Here is a 19,716-nt window from a genome sequence, read left to right on the forward strand (position 1 = left end):
CGTGTAGCCACACCAGTGTGACTCACCTGGGAGGGAGTGGGCTTGTGAAGGGTGACAGGCAGGACTCCTTCGCTAAGGACACGCACCTCCTCGATCATGCCCACCCGAAAGCAATGAAGTGGGTGAGAAGGCATCACAGCCGTCTTCTTACACCCACCGTCCCGCCCTTCTGCCTGTTTTGAGTCATTCTTCCAGTCCACGGCCATGCCCCTCTGAACGCGCCCGATCTGTCTGAGTCATTCTTCCATCCATAGATCATTCACTTACTGAGTTGTGCTGGGGGGACCTCAGTTGGATCCCTTACAGTCAGTCCTGAGCTTTCTATTCAGTTCAAGAGGAGCTGTATCCACATTGAGAAACAAATTTGTTTAAAGAATCTGCAGGGAGGTGGAATTAGAAATAAACTAAAGGACTGCGGGGAATGTTTGAAAAGCTTCTCCACCACCCATGTTACCTTTGGAGCCAGTGAACTACAGGAATGAAGATGAAGGAACTTGCTGTGTGCTGGGGCCCTCACACTCACACCTCCTCTAACCCTCACCCGAACCTTTGGGATAAGTACTGTCATCCCCGCCACCCGAGAAATCAATTAATTTATACCTTATCTCAAACTAGGAAACTCGACTCACCTTTCTGAATCAAACGATCTTGTGTTCACACCATGGTGCCTACCAGAATGCAAGAAAAGGAGCAGCGATGGCTTCTAATTCTAGAAATAATGGTACAAGGCTTCAGGGAAGAGACAGGATCTGAAATGGGCCACAGCACAAAGATGGATTTGGGAGGCAGAACAAAAAAGCAAGTGCGTGCTGGAGAGGAAGAAGGAAACGGGAAATCACAAGAAACGGGAACATAAGATGACGGTCAGGCCTTCTGTGTGGAGTAGGGTTATTCTCCAGGGGCTTCGAATGGCAGCCTACAAAATATGGTGAGATCCTGAAAGAATGGCCAAGATCAAGAAAACCAACAACAACAAATGTTGGAGAGGCTGTGGGGAAAAAGGAACTCTCCTGCACTGTTGGGTAGGAGTGTAGACTGGTGCAACCATTGTGGAGGTCAGTCTGGAGATTTCTCAGAAAGCTGGGACTGGAAGCCCCATTTGACCCAGCTATTCCACTTCTAGGCATATTCCCAGAAGAACTGAAAGCATCATACCACAGTGATATATGTGCACCTATGTTTATAGCAGCAGAATTTGTAATTGACAGATGTTGGAAACAACCCAAGTGTCCATCAACTGAGGAATGGATAAAAAAGTTGTGGTATTTCTATACAATGGAGTATTATTCAGCTATAAAGAAGGATCACATTGAGATATTTATCAATAAATGGGTGCAGCTTGAGACCATACTCATAAGTGAAATAAATCAAACTCACATGTATAAATACCAAATAGTTTCCCTAGTGTAAGAAATGATAAGAATACATAAAAGTATGTGGTAATCATGATTCCCAGTCATATTGGTTTGAAGCCATATAATGTTTTCACTCATTAATTGGAATGGTTTTAATCTGGGTTGTTCGATTTTATTGTCTGTGATAGTACGAATAGCTATTCTGAAGAAAACAAGACATCATAATAGCTAGTGCTGATTTAATATCATCTTGTTTTAAAGTCCCATCAAGCTGTTGTTTGTCTGTTTCCATTGGTTTTAACATGTTGTATCTTATTATATTTTACTATATGCAATAGTATAAACAAAATTTTTATAGGCAAAGAGATAATATAGAAACTGTTGTTCATTTTCTGTTAGCTGGTTCTAAATACCCTGTAATTCTTTCATTCTCTTGAATGGATTCACACTGTCTTGTTTGATGCTATAGTATACGAAGTTATACTCAGATATTTCAAGGAAAGTGACACTATGGTGACTACTATTATGTCAGGTTATCTGGTGGTGAAACACAATGATGCTTAAATTGTTCAGTTCTGACCTGTGTTGTTCTGTTGCTATGTCCTCTTTTATCTCAATCTCCCCCTTTTTTTCCTTTTTTTTTTTAATTTATTTTTTATTTTTTTAATTAAGGGAAAACTAAATTTAAAAATAGTGGAATATATTATAGTAACTTTTTTATTTTCCTATTAACCTGATTTGAACCCCTGTATTGCTCTCCCCATCTTGTTCTGATTTTACTATATTCTGTTTTGTTTGATAGTATCAAGTTTGAAGGTATAGGCAACCGCTTTGAAGGCAATAAGATTTACTATGATGCCCATTATGGTTTGACTATTATCTTCTTTTGAAGTCCTGTAAGGTCTCCAATGTAGGTTTTATTAGTCTTGTTCTGTACTGTTTTGTTCAATTCTATTATACCTGATGATATAGGCAATTCTTTTTAAGATAGCAAGAGGCATAATGGTAACCATTGTTGATCACCTGGTATTCTGTTTTTGCATCATGTACTATGTCCATTCTTCTATTCTAACTGACTCTGTTTTGCTTTGTCACATTTGGGTTTTTTTTCTCTTCAAAAAAAAGAGTTATAAGAACTGTGGGAGTAATAAAACTCAAAAAGTGTAATTGTTATTGTACAAAAGAGAGGAAAAGAAAGTGAGCTAAAGGATATAACTGCAAGTGTATTTAAGTGTGTAGGATAGAAAACCATATTACTGAATTTTTGTTGGATCATTGAACAGAACTGTCTGCAATCTCACTGTATGAATGTCCACTTTGTATGCTTTAATTTTGTGATTTGGACAACTGTTTCTAAGATGACAATATGTAATCTATTAACTAGTGATTTCTTATTGTATATTTTTTTCTTGAAATTCTGTAGTACTTGTATCCTTTTACTGCTTTGCTTTGTTTTGTTTTTCTCTTTAAATAAAAAAAAGAGAAATATGGTGAGAGAGTACCTGGGAAGCCTCAAGGAGCACAGACAGTTAACTAAACCGCCCTTGCAGAAAGATTGCTGAGAGTGTTAGGCAAATCGCTACTTGGGGAAGTGGGTCTTAACTTTGGCAACTCTGCAGAATTAACTGGCAACTTGCTTGCTTTTTTTTCCTCCAATGATACATCTTTAAATAATTTAGACTCTCATAAGTGTTTTAAACTGGTCACGACAACACATACCTGTAATCCCAGCACTCTGGGGGCCAGAGGCAGGAGTGTCACAAGGTCAAGCCCAGCCCAGGCAATTTAGCAGTTTATCAATACCCTATTTCAAAATTAAAAACTAAATTAGGCTTGGCAAAAGAGTTAAAAACATCACATGTCAGTGATACTTGTATAGCCATGTTTATTATTGTATAATTCATAATGGTAAATCTTTTTCATTATTGTTGTTGCTTGTTTTTCCAGACATGGTGTTACTATGTAGTTCAGACTAGCTTTGAACTCACCACATGCCACAGGGCTAGCCTTTAAACTCACAGCAACCCTCCTGCCTCAGCTTCCTAAGGGTTGGGATTATAGTCATGCTCTACCATGCCTGGCTAATATTTAAATCTTGTAAGTGGCCTATATGCCCATCCACAGAAGAACATATAAAGAGAATGTAGTATTTATGCACAATGAAGTACTCCTCTGCCATAAAGAAGGATAAATTTGAACCATTTCTGGAAAATGGATTTCACATGAGACCATAATGTTAAATGAAATAAATCAGACACATGAGTTTAAACATTGTATGGCTTCTCTTACCTAAGAAATCCAAAGTATTAAATTAAAGTTCAAAATAGAAGACAGATAACAAGAAACAAGGGAGATAGATCTTCTGCAAATGGGAAGGAGACCAAGGGATAGAAAGAGAGAGAAAGGAGAGGGTGTAAAAAGAATTAGGATGTGGCCAGGTGTGGGAGCACACACTTGTAATCCCAGGATTTGGAAAGCCGAGGCAGGAGGATCACCATGAGTTCAAGGCCAGCCTAGGCTACAGAAGCAAGTTCAAAACCAGCCTGAATTACATAATGAGACCTTCTCAAAAAAAGACTTCACATGTGATGTGTATGTGCACCAACTCCACACAATGAGTTTGATCATTGGGCGCTGCAAACATAATAATAAAAATAAAAATTTTAGAAAGAAATGAGGATTAGAGACTTCCGGGAGAACATGAGAGATAGATAGCAGCAGCTACGAAAGCTCTCTGACATACCCCACTTAGAATCCAGGAATGGGGTGGTGCGAGGAATCCTAAGCAAGGGGAGATACACCCTGCTGACCCAGGAACGAACTAAGCTAAGAGAAACCAACTGGAAATGCAATCCCAGTGCTATAACAGGAACAGATAAAATCTCAGCACTGAAGCTGGAAACCTTGCCATTGGAAGCCACGATTTGAATTTCCTGCTGCCACTGCTGCGTCCAAATTGGCACAGGAGGGAGAGAGATGCCCGAAAGCTCTGAGAGTGGGAATCGGCAGACAGAGTTAAGAACAGGACTGGCAGGGAGCCCTGCATCGACCTGCGGTGAGTGAGTGGAACGGGGATCCTTCTATAGAGTAGGAGGCTTCAGCAAAGGACATACTGGACCAGGCAGACTTGCCAGAACAGGACACTGCAGTGACTTTAGTCGCATATTCCCCTCTCAAGCGGGATTGGTGGGGAGTGCCTGGCCTGGGTGATGCCACTAAGACCCAGTTGGCTAGCCCAAACCAGGTCCCAGTGCCTGGTGGTACACCCTAGCAGTGAAGCCTTCGGTAGGTTGACCTGGAGGGGCAGGCCCAGCAGAGGCTGCCCAGGTCTGTGTCTCCCTAGTACACTGCAGTGGGCAGGAACACCTAGCTGGCGCAACTCAAACAAACTACAACAGACAAAGAGAAAAAAACTGGGGCTCCTATTTTCGTTTGTATGGAAGGAACAAAAAGCATGGGAAGAGGAAGCCACAAGAAAGGGTCCTCAGTCCCCAATCGTGAAAAACACTGATCCAGGAAAGGGAAATGCAAAGGAGGACAGAAAACATGCAATATCAGACATGGCACCAACAGACAGAAAGTGGTATCTCCAGAGCCTCATAGACAAGTTCAAAAGAAGTATTTAAAGAAATAAAGCAAGATATAAGTAGAACAGTTAGAGAAATGCTAAGCACCGCCCAAGAAAAAACAGATGGAATGGAAGAACAGAAAAAAAGGGGAGAATTGTTTGATGGAGAAAATAGAGAAAACATAGAATATGTGAAGCAGGTTCAAAGAGATTACCAGAAAACTAAAAACTCTATTGAAAGCTGGCATAACAGCTTGAAAGAAACTAAGGATAGATTATCTGAACTGGAGGGCAGATTTGTAATATGGGAGCATGAAATGAAAAACTTCTTAAAAATAACAAGAAAACAAACAGCAATAATACAAAGGCTAGAAGATGATAAGACGATCTATAACTTAAGAATTAAGAACATAAAAGAAGAAGTAGGGATACAAACAAATGGACTATAAAAGCTATTCACAGAAATAATCCAGGAGAATTTCCCTAATTTAGCAAAAGGTGAAGATACTCAGATGTATGAGGCATACAGGACCCCAGCCACCTACAACCCAAACAGAACAACACCCAGGCATATAATAATCTAAATTCCAGAAATCCAATATAAGAACAGAATATTAAAAGCTGTCAGAGACAAGAAACAGATCACTTACAAGGAAACACCCATCAGAATTACAGCAGACTTCTCGGCACAAACCATCAAATCACGAAGAGCATGGGGGGAAATAATTCAAGCTTTGAAAGATAATAACCTCCAGCCAAGATTGATACATCCTGCACAACTGTCCCTAGAAATTGATGGAAAAACAAGGTGCTTCCAGGATAAAGAGGAACTAGGAGAATTTGCAAACACCAATTCAACTCTACAGAGAATACTGCATATATTCTAAAAAAGGAAAATACCAAGATTCCAGAAACAGTGGCAGAGAGGCCACAATGAATGGAGCAGAAAGCAAAATGAAGAAGACAAACTGACAACAAACAACAGAAAAAGATCTCAAAAGAAATGAGGCAGAGAAGGTTGGATGGTAGAAACAGCTTTTTGGAGAAAACAAGACATTATAATAGCTAGTGCTGATTTAGTATCATCTTGTTTTGAAGTCCCATCAAGCTTTTATTCTTCTGTCTCCATCGGTTTCACCTGTTGTATCTTATTGGATTTTATCACTTGTGAAAATATAAGCAAAAACTTTTATAGACAAGGAGATTATACATAAACCATTGTTTATTTTCTGATAGTTGGTTCTAAATACCCTGTAATACTGTCATTCTCTTGAATGGTTTTACATTGTCTTGAGATGTTTGGTGCTACAGTACATGAAGTTATACTAAAAGATTTCAAGGAAAGAGACACTATGGTAACTACTTTTATGTCAGGATATCTTGTGTTGAAACACTATTTTGCTTAAATGGTTATGCTTTGACCTGCGCTGTTTTGTTGTTATGCCCTCTTTTATCTCAATCTCCTTTTCTTAATTATTTATTTTTTTATTTGTATCTTTTTAATTAAGGGAAAAATAAATAAAAAATAGCAGGATACATTATAGTAACTCACTTTGATTTCCTATTAACTTGATTTGAAACCCTGTATTGCCCTCACCATCTTATTTTGACTGATTTTCCTCTATTCTGCTTTGTTTGATAGTACCAAGTTCGAAAGTATAGGCAACAACTGTGAAGACAATAAGATTCAGTATGACGCCCATTCCAGTTGACTGTTATCTTCTTTTAAAGTCCTGTAATGTCTCCAGTGTTTTGGTTTTATTCTTTACTGTTTTGTTCAATTTTTATTATAACTGATGATATAGGCAATTCTTTTAAAGATAGCAAGAGGCAGTATGGTAACCATTGTTGATCACCTAGTATTTTGTTTTTACATTATCTATTATGTCCATCCTTTTGATTTGACTGACTCTGTTCTGTTATGTCACATTTGGTTTACTCTCTTCAAAAAAAAAGTAATAAGAACTGTGGGAGTAATAAAACCCAAAATGTGTAATTGTCATTGTACAAAAGAAAAGAAAAGAAAGTGCTCTAAAGGATATAACTGATGTATATTTAAGTGTATAAGATAGATGACCATATTACTGAGTTTTGTTGGATCATTGAACAGAACTGTTTGCAGTCTCACTGTTTGAAAGCAAAACTTTATATGCTTTAATTTTGTAACTTGAACAAGTATTTCTAAGATGACAATATGTGATCTATTAACTAGTGATTTCCTACTGTTTATTCTTTCTAAAATTCTGTATAACTTGTACCCTTTTTCTGTTTTTTTTTTTCTCCTTAAATAAAATTAAAAAAAAAAAAAAAGAAATGTGGACCAAGCAAGACTAGGTGAGACCAGGGTACGTGGAGACTCTCTGTCCTCTCATTGCAACTCTTGTGTGAGTCTAACATTATTCCAGAATTAAAACTGTATTTTAAAAAAGATTCAACCGGGGCTGGAGATTTAGCTCAGCGGCATAAGCGCCTGCCTTGTAAGCAGGCAGTCGTGAGTTCGATCCCTGGTACCGATAAAAAGGAAAAAGACAAAAAAAAAAAAAAAAAAAAGATTCGACCGAACAGTGCTCTGCTGGAAGATGTCCCGCGTCCTTCTTGCGTGCAAGGCGGTGCTGGGTCTGAACTCAGGACTCCCGCATGCTAGGCAAGTGCTCTACCACCCCAGTCCAGTGCATTACACTTTGTTTACCCGAAAATGAATATCTGAGTTGGTTTCACATTTTGGCTATTATAATAAATCTTCTGTGAAAATTCTTGTTAGAAAAAAAAAATGGGCTTGCAATGTAGCTTAGTATAAAGGGCCTGTATTCAAACACGAATGCCACAAAAGAAAGTGTTTCAGAAATAGAATTTGCATATGCTCTTCAATCAGTTTCCGCCAGCATTAATGCTTTAGATATGCACAGCACAATCATCAAAAGCAGTCCTTTGTTACTGATACTGTACAAGAAACCAGTCCACTGACCGTATTCCATCTGCTTTCCTGCTAGTGCTTTTATTTTTTTTTTTTTTTTTTTTTTTGAGACAAGGTCTTGCACAATCCAGGCTGCCCTCAAACTCACAGCAACCCTCCTGCCTCAGCTTCCCAAATCCTGGGATTACAAGCATTCACCACCACACTTGGCTTTGTTTTAATGTCCCTTTTTTGAACAAGGATCCAACATAGACCCAGACATTGCATTTAGTTGTTTTACATTCCTTTATCTCTTGTAAAGTCTTTTATGTTTTGTTTTGATTTGATTTGATGATTTTTTTTGCCTTTGTTTTGTTTTCCCCACGGCTGAAGACTAAACCCAGATCCTCACCTGTGCTGGACAAGCGCTGCTGACTACTGATCAACACTCTCAATCCCTTAATCTTTATAATCTGGGATGATTCCTCGGGATATTTTGTTTGGTTTGGTTTGGTTTGGTTTGGTTTTCATGATCTTAACGTTCTTGAAAAGTGTTGGCCAGTTTTGCAGAATGTTCTTCAGTCAGGGTTTAACAACCAGGCATGGTGGCACACACCTGTAATCCCAGCTCCCTGGGAGACTGAGGCAGGGGGTTTACCAATTAGAGCCCACCTGGGCAACTCAGTGACTTGGCAAGATCCTACTTCAAAACAACAATACAACAGAGCTGGGAAATAGCTGTGTGTGAAGGCCCTGGGTTTGATCCCCAGCGAAGCCTTTAAAAAACAGACTTATCTGGTATTTCCTCATGATGAGACTCAGGATATAGCCACGACAGGAAAACCACAGAGACGAAGCTAGGCCTTCCCAGCCCACCACGCAGGAGGTCAGTGCTACCGGAGGCCCCCAGTTACTGGGCATGTTAACTCTGAGCGCTCAGAGGTGCTCCACTGCAGAGCGGCTGGTCCTTGGATGCACTTTTAAACCACCACTACTGCGCTGACCATAGTCCAGTCAAATCGGACCATGTGGGGGTCAGACACAGGCTGCGTGGGCGCTGAGGTTCCGGTGAGTGATTCTAACCAGGATCCAGGACCGGAAGCCAAGAGTGAAGATTAGGATCCTGGAAGCCAGCAAGGAAGCCATTCCTTGTGGGCTTCATTTTGTCTTTTCAAAGAGATCTAGTTCCGGGCACAAATAAATAATGTGAATTTTAGGGGCTGGGGATTTAGCTCAGCGGCATAAGCACCTGCCTTGCAAGCAGGCGGTCGTGAGTTGGATCCCCGGTACCGATTAAAAAAAAAAAATCCTACCAGCAATAATGTGAATTTGGCACAGAGCCACCGCAGGAGAGAAGGAAGGGCAAAAATCCCTGGGTATGGAAAGGATGGGGACGCCGATTCTAGCCTCGGGAGAGTGGAGCACTCAGGCTTCCTGCTCTGCGCTCTGACCAGCCCTCAGGGCGCTGCAGAGCATGGGATTTTACTACCAAAAGCCTGACATGAGCTCCCAGCTACCGCTGACAAGAAGAGAACTATAAATTGTGCGTGATATAAACGTCGGCCCACACATGCAAACACACACATTCCTGGGTGTACAGGTCAGCGGGCCGGGGCGGGGGCCACCTCCCTTAACACCGCTGGCCTCCTCCCCAGTGATCTTGGGTGGTTTGGGCTTGGTTTTTTTTTTTTTCACTTTATCTCTTCTGAAGCAAGAGGGTGAGGATCCTGTTGTAAATTCATGAAATAGGAAAGTGTGCACATCGCCGGCCACCAGGATGTCAGAGCAATAAGATACTGTGCTCAGCTTCCTTAGCCTGTCAACCTGGGATGCCCATAAAGAGGCAGGTGGCGGCGGGGCGTGTGGCGACACGCAAAAGGAAACACCAGTGTAACCCACATCCAGAGGGCCCCAAGGTACCCAGCACCAAGTGGGAGAGAGAGGGGGCAGCTCTAACACAAAGTCCCAAAACAAATTTTAATTAACTCAATGGTCCCTCAATGACCACACAGCCAGCATCCCCAGGTCTCTCTGTGGGCCCTCTCGAGAGGGCTGGCTGGTAAACAAACGCTCATACACTGGCTGGAATAACTCATGGAAGCACAGAGTCCTCAGGTCAGGAGTGGCCAGCAAAGCTTTGGTGAAAGGCTTGGGTTAAACCTCGGGGAAAGAGGCGAGGAGGGACGGGACACCAGGGAATAAGGCGGCAAGCACCTGTGCACGCACCTTGGGAAGGCGGTCTCGGGAGTGAAAGGGGGTTTGTGTGTTGTTTCGCTTCCTCCTCTCACCCAGCACTCAGGATTATTTCACAGAAGGGCACCGGCCCCCACAGGGTGTGAAGCAGCCTCCTCCGCTGCTCCTGGGGCTGCTGTGTATGTGCTCCTGCAGCGTGGACCTGGTACCTGTTCTGTCAAGTTGCAGCTGAGGAGACGCAGGTGATCACAATGGCCAACAAAAACTTCAAGGAAGGAGTTTAGTCTAAGAAGGAGAAGATGGGCCGGGCATTTAGCTCAGCAGTGCAAGCGCCTGCCTGGCAAGCATAAGGTTGTGGGTTTGATCCCAGGTACCAAAAATAAGTAAATAAATGTACAATGAGGGTGATATTAATCTGAAGGTGGCATTCATGGGATGGTTCTGTGGTGAGGCATGAGAGGCTGAGGCAGGAGGATCTCTATGAGTTCAAGGCCAACTTGGGCTACAAAGAGAGTTCAAGGCCAGTGAAACTCTGCACCATAAAAGACCAAAAAAAATTAAAAGGCAGATGCCACTTAGCAACCAACGAATACCTAGTGTGAATGACAGTTTTGTGGAGGAGGAAGATTCTGATTTGAGGAATCAATGGATTAATTCAGCTAGTCAGTGGAAACAGTCACACCTGCGCAGTCAGAAATGGGAAATGAAGATACAGTTGAGATGTCCCTAAAAAGGGAACCTGAAACAACTTTACTCCAGAGCTCCTACAGACCAAGAATGCGCCCCAGTTAGAAAACCACAGCTTGGCTGGGCATAACGGTGCACATCTGTAATCTCAACATTCAGGAGGCCGAAGCAGGAGGATCACTACAAGTTTAAGGCCAGCCTATATTACCTCGTGAGTTCAAGACCAGCCTGAACTACACAGGGAAATCCCATCTAAAAAGAAATTTTTTTTAAGCCCACAGTTTGGTTGCAACACATCCTGACTACTGCAGTACACTTTTCACTATTGTTTGGTTTTCCTCTCCCCCATATAAAGTATCTGGCATATGTGCAAAGCATACTGCATATGTTAACTAAATGGCTAAAAAGATGATCTACCGACATCCAGGGAGGTGGGATGGAAAGCAGACTGGCTCTGGGCCAACAAGCCCCTTGGCCGTCAGCCGCAGGCTCAGGCAGCTCACTGCTGCGTTCAGCAGGTTCCTTCACCCCCACTCCCTTCACAAAAAAGAACAGAAGAATCTTTGTGTACCTTGTTTGACTGGAAAATTTTAATATTTTGCATTTATCATTGTAAAACCAAGGACGATTTTATAACCTTTTGATAGGGCCATTTGTTTTTAAGTTGCAGAAATTGCTCATTCAGAAAAGATAGAAGGCCAGGCGCCATGTTGCATGCCTGTAATCCCAGCACTCAGGAGGCTGAGGCAGGAGGACTGTTACAAGTTCAAGACCAGCCTGAGTTATAAAGTGAGCTCAAGGCCAGCCTGAATGGCATAGCAACAATCTGTCTCAAAAGATTAAAAAAAGAAAGAAAGAAAGAAAAAGAAAAACATAGAATCCTAAATAATTTTCCCCTTAAGTCAAGTGTCTTGTTTAAATAAACTTCTTTTTAAAAAGTGATAAAATTTTCCAAAGTCGGGGCTGGATCTGAAGTTAAACACTAGCTGCATTTAGTCGAGGGGCCCATTCCATTGCGGCCACCACTGAGGAAGGACTGAGCCCAGTGGAACAGGAAGAAGTGGGGTGACCTCTGTGAAATCAGACAGTTAGAAAATGAGGAAGTTAGGTAAGCTTGCTAAGGTGGGACCACATATTGTAGGACCACGAAAACGAGACAGAGATTTCTGAGCTTGACCCAGGAATTACAAAAGAGTCACTGAAGGTTTTGAGGAAAGGAGGAACCGAATGGTACCTTGAGCATAGACCAGTGGGGATGGTGAAATGGAAGTTCGGAGCTCTCAAACTACCCACAATGCGAGGGCCCCAGGATGCAGTGCAGTGAACGTCGGACTAAGCATCAGAAACCCTGGGTTTCAATGCGTAAGTCCTGGGATACGGTTCTCTCTTCACTCATAAGTCAGGGCAGTGAGAATGAATCTCTCAATGGCCTCTAAAACTTTGCAACTCAACAGTGTTGTCCAGCACCTGGCAGCCACACAGAATCTCAGCCTGGAGCTCCCGTGGTGTGCATCTGGAGTCCCAGCCACTTCAGATCTGTGACAAGAAGATTAGTTGAGCCCAGGAATTGAGGGGCAGCCTGGACAATATAGACAGACTCCATCTCTTTAAAAAAAAAAACCAAAAAATAAAAAAACAAGAGGAAAAACCCAGAAAGGTAGAAGCTTGGGCCTCATCAGAATTACAATCTGTACTTACACAAGACCTTTGCAAAGTGTGCAAGTACATTGAAGTTTGGCAAGCATTTCTCCAAAGTTTCTTCCAGTTCTAAAATGCACTTATTGCAAATTCACTTCAATCTGTCTCTCCATAAGAGAATAAGAAAAAGAAAAAAACTGTGTCTCTTCTGTTCACTTGTGTCCACACCCTATCCTAGACTTGCCCATGCATTCTTAGAAAATGTCAGTGAGGCGGTGCTGCCACCTTGTGACCATGATTGGTAAATGCACTTGACCATTACTGTATTACAGCTCTCCCTAGTAAAGGACCGGGAAGGACTGAAAGGAGTGTGTGCACAGTTCATAGTCAATACCAGCAAGGCAGTGCTGCCACCTTGTGACCATGATTGGTAAATGCACTTGACCATGACTGTATTACTGCTCTCCCTAGTAAAAGACGGGGCAGGGCAGAAAGCAGTGTATGCGCAGTTCATAGTCAATACCAGCAAGGCAGTGCTGCCACCTTGTGACCATGATTAATAAATGCATTTAACCTTCAATGTTCGCAGTAAAGGACCAGGAGCAGAATGAAGTCCAAAAGAGAGGCGGGAGGAGGGTAAAGTCCAAAGCAGAAGCACAGCATACACAGTGATAGCTCAGCATGCACCCTCTGAAGTTATCTTCCAACGGGATGTTTATACTGCCAGATAAGAAGTGTATTATCGGTGGAAAACCTGAGCTCCACACCAAACCCTGCCTTTGTAACAGTGGAAATCACTGGGACAGCTATTTTTTAATTTTTTTTTATTTTAAAGGGAATAAAAACAAACAAAATAAAAGAGAATAAGGCAAATCAAAACAAAACAATGAAAGCAATACAGTACTTCAAAACATAACAGGAAATCAATAATGGCTACAACTTTTATCTTCAAGATAGCTGCCCATGATATCAGACATAATAAAATCAAGTAAAACAAAACAGAATAAAACTTTACAAAACAATGAAAATGATACAGCTACCACCTTCCTTTTACTCTTTTCTAGTTGGGTTTTTAGTTTTGTTTGTTTGCTTGGTTTTTGGTTTTGTTTGGGGGGGTTGTTTTTTGGGGGGGGTTTTGTGGGGTTTTTTTTTTTTGCACTAGGGATCAAACTGATGACCGTACACCTACCAGAGCAGGTGCTCATGCCATGGAGCTAACTCCCCACCTTCCCTTTTTAGACGTTTCCTCCCTTTTCACTTTTACAGTGTCTTTTGTACATTTTGGATCCCACTAACTCCTTCAGCTTTTTACACTAAGAAAGAAACACAACGTCCACTTGTGTGAGTTCAAACCATTTCACCCATGAGCATGACTGCAAGTTGCCTCCACTTACTACAAGAGCCTCAAGAGTATCCTTCTTTATAGCTGAGTAGCTTTCTATGGTATAGAAATGCGTATCTTCCTTATGTACTCTACAGCTGATGGGCAAGCTACCATTGTTTTTTTTTTTTTTTCTGATTCCCTGTTATATGCAACATTGTTTTCTCTCCTTTGACTTTCAGACTATGAGTTTCCTTTTGAGTTAAATGTTTGTTTGTATACAGCATATTGATGGATCGTGTTTCTTGCTCCACTCTGCCTGTGTTTATTTTTGTTGGTGAAGTGATGCCTTCTGCGTTAATGGTTACAGTCAGATGCCCTGGCTTGTCTCTGCCATGCTATCTTCCTGCCTTTGGTGGCCTACTTTTTCCCTCTGTTCAGTTGCCTGCCTACTCAGTGACCCCTCTCTGCTGCAGTTCCTGGAACGATGGTCATCTTTATCTCTCTCTAGAATATTCTTCAGTACTCTATAGGATTGGTTTGGTGGTTAGGAATTCCTTCAGTTGTTCTTTGCCATGGAAGTATCTCTTCTGGGAGGGAGTGCCAACAATCAAACTCAGGACCTTGCACTTGCCACTGAGCTATATCCCTGGCCCCACATGGAAGTATCTTATTTCTCCATTAACTTTGATAGTTTTTCAGGGTACACCAATCTAGGTTAGAAGTTGTTTTCTTTCAGGACTTGAAATATTGTCACTTCAAGCTCTTCTTGACTTGATGGTCTGTATTGAGAAGTCTGTTATGGTTCTGATGAGTTTCCCTATATAGGTGATCTGTTTCTTTTCTCTAATAGCTTTTTTGGGTCTTTTTTGAGAGACGGTCTTGCAATGCAGTTTAGGTTGGACTTGAGTTCATTTTGTAGCCCAGGTTGGCCTCAAACTTGCAACAATCCTCCTGCCTCAGCCTCCTGAGTCCTAGGATTGCCTGGGCACCACCTTGCCTGGCTCTCTACCAGCTTTTAATGTCTTGTTCTTGTGCTGAATTTCTGAGATCTTGATTATTATACATCTGGCTATAGATTTATTTTGGTTATGGCCAGTTGAAATTCTATATGCCTCACTCATCTATATGCCTGGTTCTTTTCCCATGCTTGGTGAGTTCTCTGCTATTACTTCTGTAAATAGTCTTTTTATCTCATTTGTGTTCACTGCTTCTTTTGCTTACACCTATCAACCATAAATTATTTTTCGTTGTATCATCTTGCAGCCATTGAAATGTTTCCTGGTTCCCTTATTATTTTTAAGTGATCTTTCCTTCCACAATTGCCGACTGCCATCCTGTTTTCGAGGCCTGAAAGTTATCTTCAGTTTCTTTCAAGCAGTTTTACTAGCTTTCAGTGGAGTTTTTGACTTCCTGGATATCTCTTTGAGTTCGTTTCATGTATTCCAATTCTTCCCTATATTGCTCATCCAAGGTCTGCCTTGTTTTCTTTTTTTTTTTTTTTTTTTTTTTTTTTTTAATTTTTATTTAAGGAGAAAAGAAAAGAAAAAAAAAACAGTGAAGGGTACAAGTTATACAGATTTACAGAAGAAAAAAATGCGCAGTAGGAAATCACTAGTTAATAGATTACATATTGCCATCTTAGAAATAATTGTTCAAGTCACAGAATTAAAGTTTGTAGAGTGGACATTCCAGCAATGATACTGCAAACAGTTCTGTTCAATGATCCATTAGAACTCTGTGATATCATTTTCTGTCTTATACATTTAAATATACATGCAGTTATATAGTTTAGAGCATTTTCTTTTCCTCTCTTTTGTACAGTGACTATTACACATTTTGGGTTTCATTGCTCCCACTGTTCTTATTGCTTTTTTGGAAGAGAGTAAAACCAAATGTGACATAACAGAACAGAATCGGTCAAGTCAAAAGGGTGGATATAATAGATAATATAAAAACATAATACAAGGTGATCAACAATGGTTACCCTAATGCCTCCCGCTATTTCTAATAGAATTGCCTAAATTATTAGTTGTAATACTATTGAACAAAACCGTAAAGGATAAAACCGACAAAACCAAAACATTGGAGATATTGTAGGTCTTCAAAAGTAGATAGAAGTCAACGAGAATGGGCGTTATAATGAATCTCATTATCTTCTCAGCTGATGCCTAAACTTTCGAACCTGATACTATTCAGCAAAACAGAATAGAGGAACCTCAGTCAAAAACAAGATGGTGAGAGTAATACAGGGCTTCAAATCGAGAAAATAGAAAGTCAAAGTGGGTTACTATATTATATCCTGCTATATTTTTCCCTTTAATTAAATGGATAACAATAAAAAAGTATATAATGGAGTGGAGATTGAGAAAAAGAAAAAGAGGGCATAACAGCGAAACAGGGCAGATCAAAACATAACCTTTTAAGCAGAATAGTGTTTCACCACCAGATATTTCCGACTTAAAAATAGTTACCATATTGACTCCCTCCCTGAAGTCCTTGAGTACAACTTCATATACTGTAGCATTAAGTATATCAAAACAATGTAAAACCATTTAAGAGAATGACAGCATTATAGAGTATTTGGAATTGACTAACAGAAAATGAACAATGGTCTCTGTATAATCTCCTTGTCTTTAAAAGGTTTTTGCTTATACTAACGTACATAACAAAATCCAATAAGATACAACCTGGTTAGACCATTGGAGACAGAAGAACAAAAGCTAGATGAGACTTCAAAACAAGATGGTACTGAATCAGCATTACCTATTAAGATGTCATTTTCTCAAAAATAGCTGTTCCTATCATCCAATCTTCTCTGTCTCATTTCTGTTGAGCTCTTTTTCTGTCAGTAGCTGTCAGTTTGTCTTCTTCATTTTGTTCTCTGCTCCATTTGTTGTGGCCTCCCTGCCACTATTTCTGGGTTCTTTGTATTTTTCTTTTTTTAGAATATCCTGCAATACTTTCTGTAGAGTTGAATTGGTGGTTGCAAATTCCCCCAGTTCCTCTTTATCCTGGAAGCACCTCGTTTTTCCATCAATTTCCAGGGACAGTTGTGCAGGATATCTCAATCTTGGCTGGAGATTATTATCTTTCAAAGCTTGAATTATTTCCCCCCATGCTCTTCGTGATTTGATGGTTTGTGAAGAGAAATCTGCTGTAATTCTGATGGGTGTTCCTTTGTAAGTGATCCGTTTCTTGTCTCTTACAGCTTTTAATATTCTGTTCTTGTATTGAATTTCTGGGATTTTTATTATTATATGCCTGGGTGTTTCTCTGTTAGGGTTGTAGGTAGCTGGGGTCCTGTATGCCTCATACAGCTGAGTATCTTTCCCTTTTGCTAAATTAGGAAAATTCTCCTGGATTATTTCTGTGAGTAGCTTTTGTAATTCACTTGTTTGTGTCCCTACTTCTTCTTCTATGTTCTTAATCCTTAAGTGGTGGCTCCTCTTATCATCTTCTTGTCTTTGTATTATTGCTGTTTGTTTCTTTGTTATTTTTAAGAAGTTTTTCATTTCATTCTCCCATATTTCAAGTCTGCCCTCCAGTTCAGATAGTCTGTCCTTAGTTTCTTTTAAGCTGTTATGCCAGTCTTGTATAGACTTATTAATTTCTTGATAGTCCCTTTGAACCTGCTTCACATACTCAATGCTTTCTCTGTTTTCTCCATCAAGCAATTCTCCCCTCTTTTTCTGTTCTTCCATTCCACCATCTGTTTTTTCCTGGGTGGTGTTTAGCATTTCTCTAACTATTCTGCATACTTCTAGTTTCAGATCATTGATAACTTCATTCCTGAATTGGTCTATGAGGCTCTCAATATGGTGCTTAATGTATGCTGGTGCGGCGTCCATTATTGCCTGTTTCTCAGGATTGGGGGCCGAGGAGCTTTTTTTGTTGCTTCCCTTCCCCATATTTTTTGTTCCTTATAAAATGCAATCTTACAAAGGAGGCCCGGCTTCCCTGCCTGTCAGCCACAGCCTGATCAAATTGCGCTGGCTAGTTGTTCCCGCCCACCGCTGCGCACCAGGGAGTCGGAGGAGGCAGCCTACGCGGAAGTCAGTCGCTCCTCCGGGCCATCGTCCGGCTCTGGGATCTGGGTTAGGCTAGTCTAGCCTAGAGAGTCCGCCAGCAGCGTCACTCAGGCCAGGCACTTTTCTCCAATCCCGTCCGAGAGGGGAATGGCGCCCAGAGAGATCTCCGCCAGAGTCAAACTGTGGTGGGGGGTCAGATTCTCACTCACCTCGCCACCAGTCAGTTTTCGTGTACACCTCTGTCCGTCCTTTTTTTTTCGACTCCGTTCTCCCGTTCCCAGAGCTCGGCGCTCGCAGAGCTCGGCGCGTCTCTCCTTGCTGAGCCGCTGTGGAGATAGCCGGCCGCCGCACGGCGGGAAATCCAAACCGGTTTCCGATGGCGCGGAGTCGAGCCTCCACACCGAGATTTTTCTGTTCCTATTTTAGCGCCAGGACTGTATTCCAAGTTGGATTCTCTCAGCCCAGTTCGTTCCTGAGTCAGCAGAGCATATCTCTACTGATTCGTGTCTCCCTAGTCCGCATTATTTCTGGCCTCTGAGCCGAACCTTTCAGAGAGCCTCTGGTAGTTGCTGTTGTCTGTCCGCCATGTTCTCTGGTCTCCTGCCTTGTTTTCTTGTGCTCCTCTTTTTTCTATCCATGTCCACTTTAGATATGCTCAACCACCCTTTCATTATGTTTGTGATTTCTTCTTTTACTCGAGATATTATTTCTGACCTGATTTGTGTTACAGCTTCATGAAGTTGTTTCTTTACTTCAGTTGCCATCATTCCAGAATTTTCAAGTGTATAACTTCTGATTTCTTCCAGGTCTGTGTCTCTTGGACTTGTTCTCTGTGAGCTGGAGGCCAGATACTGCCTTTTGCTGTTTTTGTCTTGACATTTTCCTGGGTTTCTCCAGACAAGCCAGTGCCCAGGCATTTTCTGCACTGCTGCCTGTTCATGGTGTAGGGGAACAGGCCAGGCGCCTGGTGTCTCTGGCCCAGGTTCCTGAGGAGGTGGTGGGGTACAGGGATGGCTTTTCCAGACCCACATGGCTATACCCACGTAGGTTTCCCAGTGGCTGGTGGACACACGGGCAGGGCTGGCTGCTGCTTCTCCTGGCCCATGCTGGTGACCCTGTGACAGCTATTTTCACACAGCCCTTAGCTGAACTCTGTCAGTAAACATGTAGTTTTCAGAGGAAACTTGCTTTACTGTGGCAGTTTTTTTTGTATCCTGAGCCAAACTGTCTGATACATACCAGTAACCCTACCCCTACTCCCTATAGGTGTCATGAGTCTAATGCTTAGACTCATGCTTGGTTATACATAAGTCTAATGCTTTTGTATACAGCTTTTCAAATACTTATAACCGCCATCATGCACCACCCCACCCCACCACCCCTGCACTTCCCCTCATGCATCTTCCAAATAACAGAATCCGAAGCCACACATTCTCCCTTCACTTCCTGCATGTGAAGTGCGGCAACGCCCCAGGAAACTCAGAATTCTAGGAGTGTTACAGGCACAGTCACAGAACCACAGGACGACTCATCTCCCCACACTGGCCCTATGCCCTTGTCTAGAAATCCAAATACCACATCTGCCGATTTGGGGATATCACTTTTTCCTACCTGTGCTGCTGCTCAGTCATCCCATGCCTGTGGAGGTGTATAATTTTGTTTTGTTTTGTTCTTAATCCCATCTTATTTCTTAAGAAATATTTATCACAGCCAGGCAAGGTGGCACACACCTGTAATCTCAGCACTAGGAAGGCTGAAGCAGAAAGATAGTGAACTTTCAACCAGCCTAGGCTACGGTGGAAGACCCTGCCTAAATTTAAAAAAGAAAGGAAGGAAGAAGGGATATTTAATATGTTAGGAACTGTACACTAGAGCGACAAAGACAGATAGGACCTGGCCACACATACCCAGACACACACTCAGAGCTCCAGGGTCTGGGGGAAACCCAGTTCAGAGCTGTGTGATGGTAGATGCCATAATCTCAGGACTCAAGAGGCTGAGGCAGGAGGATCACTGCAAGTTAAAAAAAA

This window comes from Cavia porcellus, unplaced genomic scaffold (assembly GCF_034190915.1).
Source record: "Cavia porcellus strain 051 isolate PalLab524CR breed Dunkin Hartley unplaced genomic scaffold, mCavPor4.1 scaffold_7, whole genome shotgun sequence".
In the NCBI taxonomy this organism is placed as follows: Eukaryota; Metazoa; Chordata; class Mammalia; order Rodentia; family Caviidae; genus Cavia; species Cavia porcellus.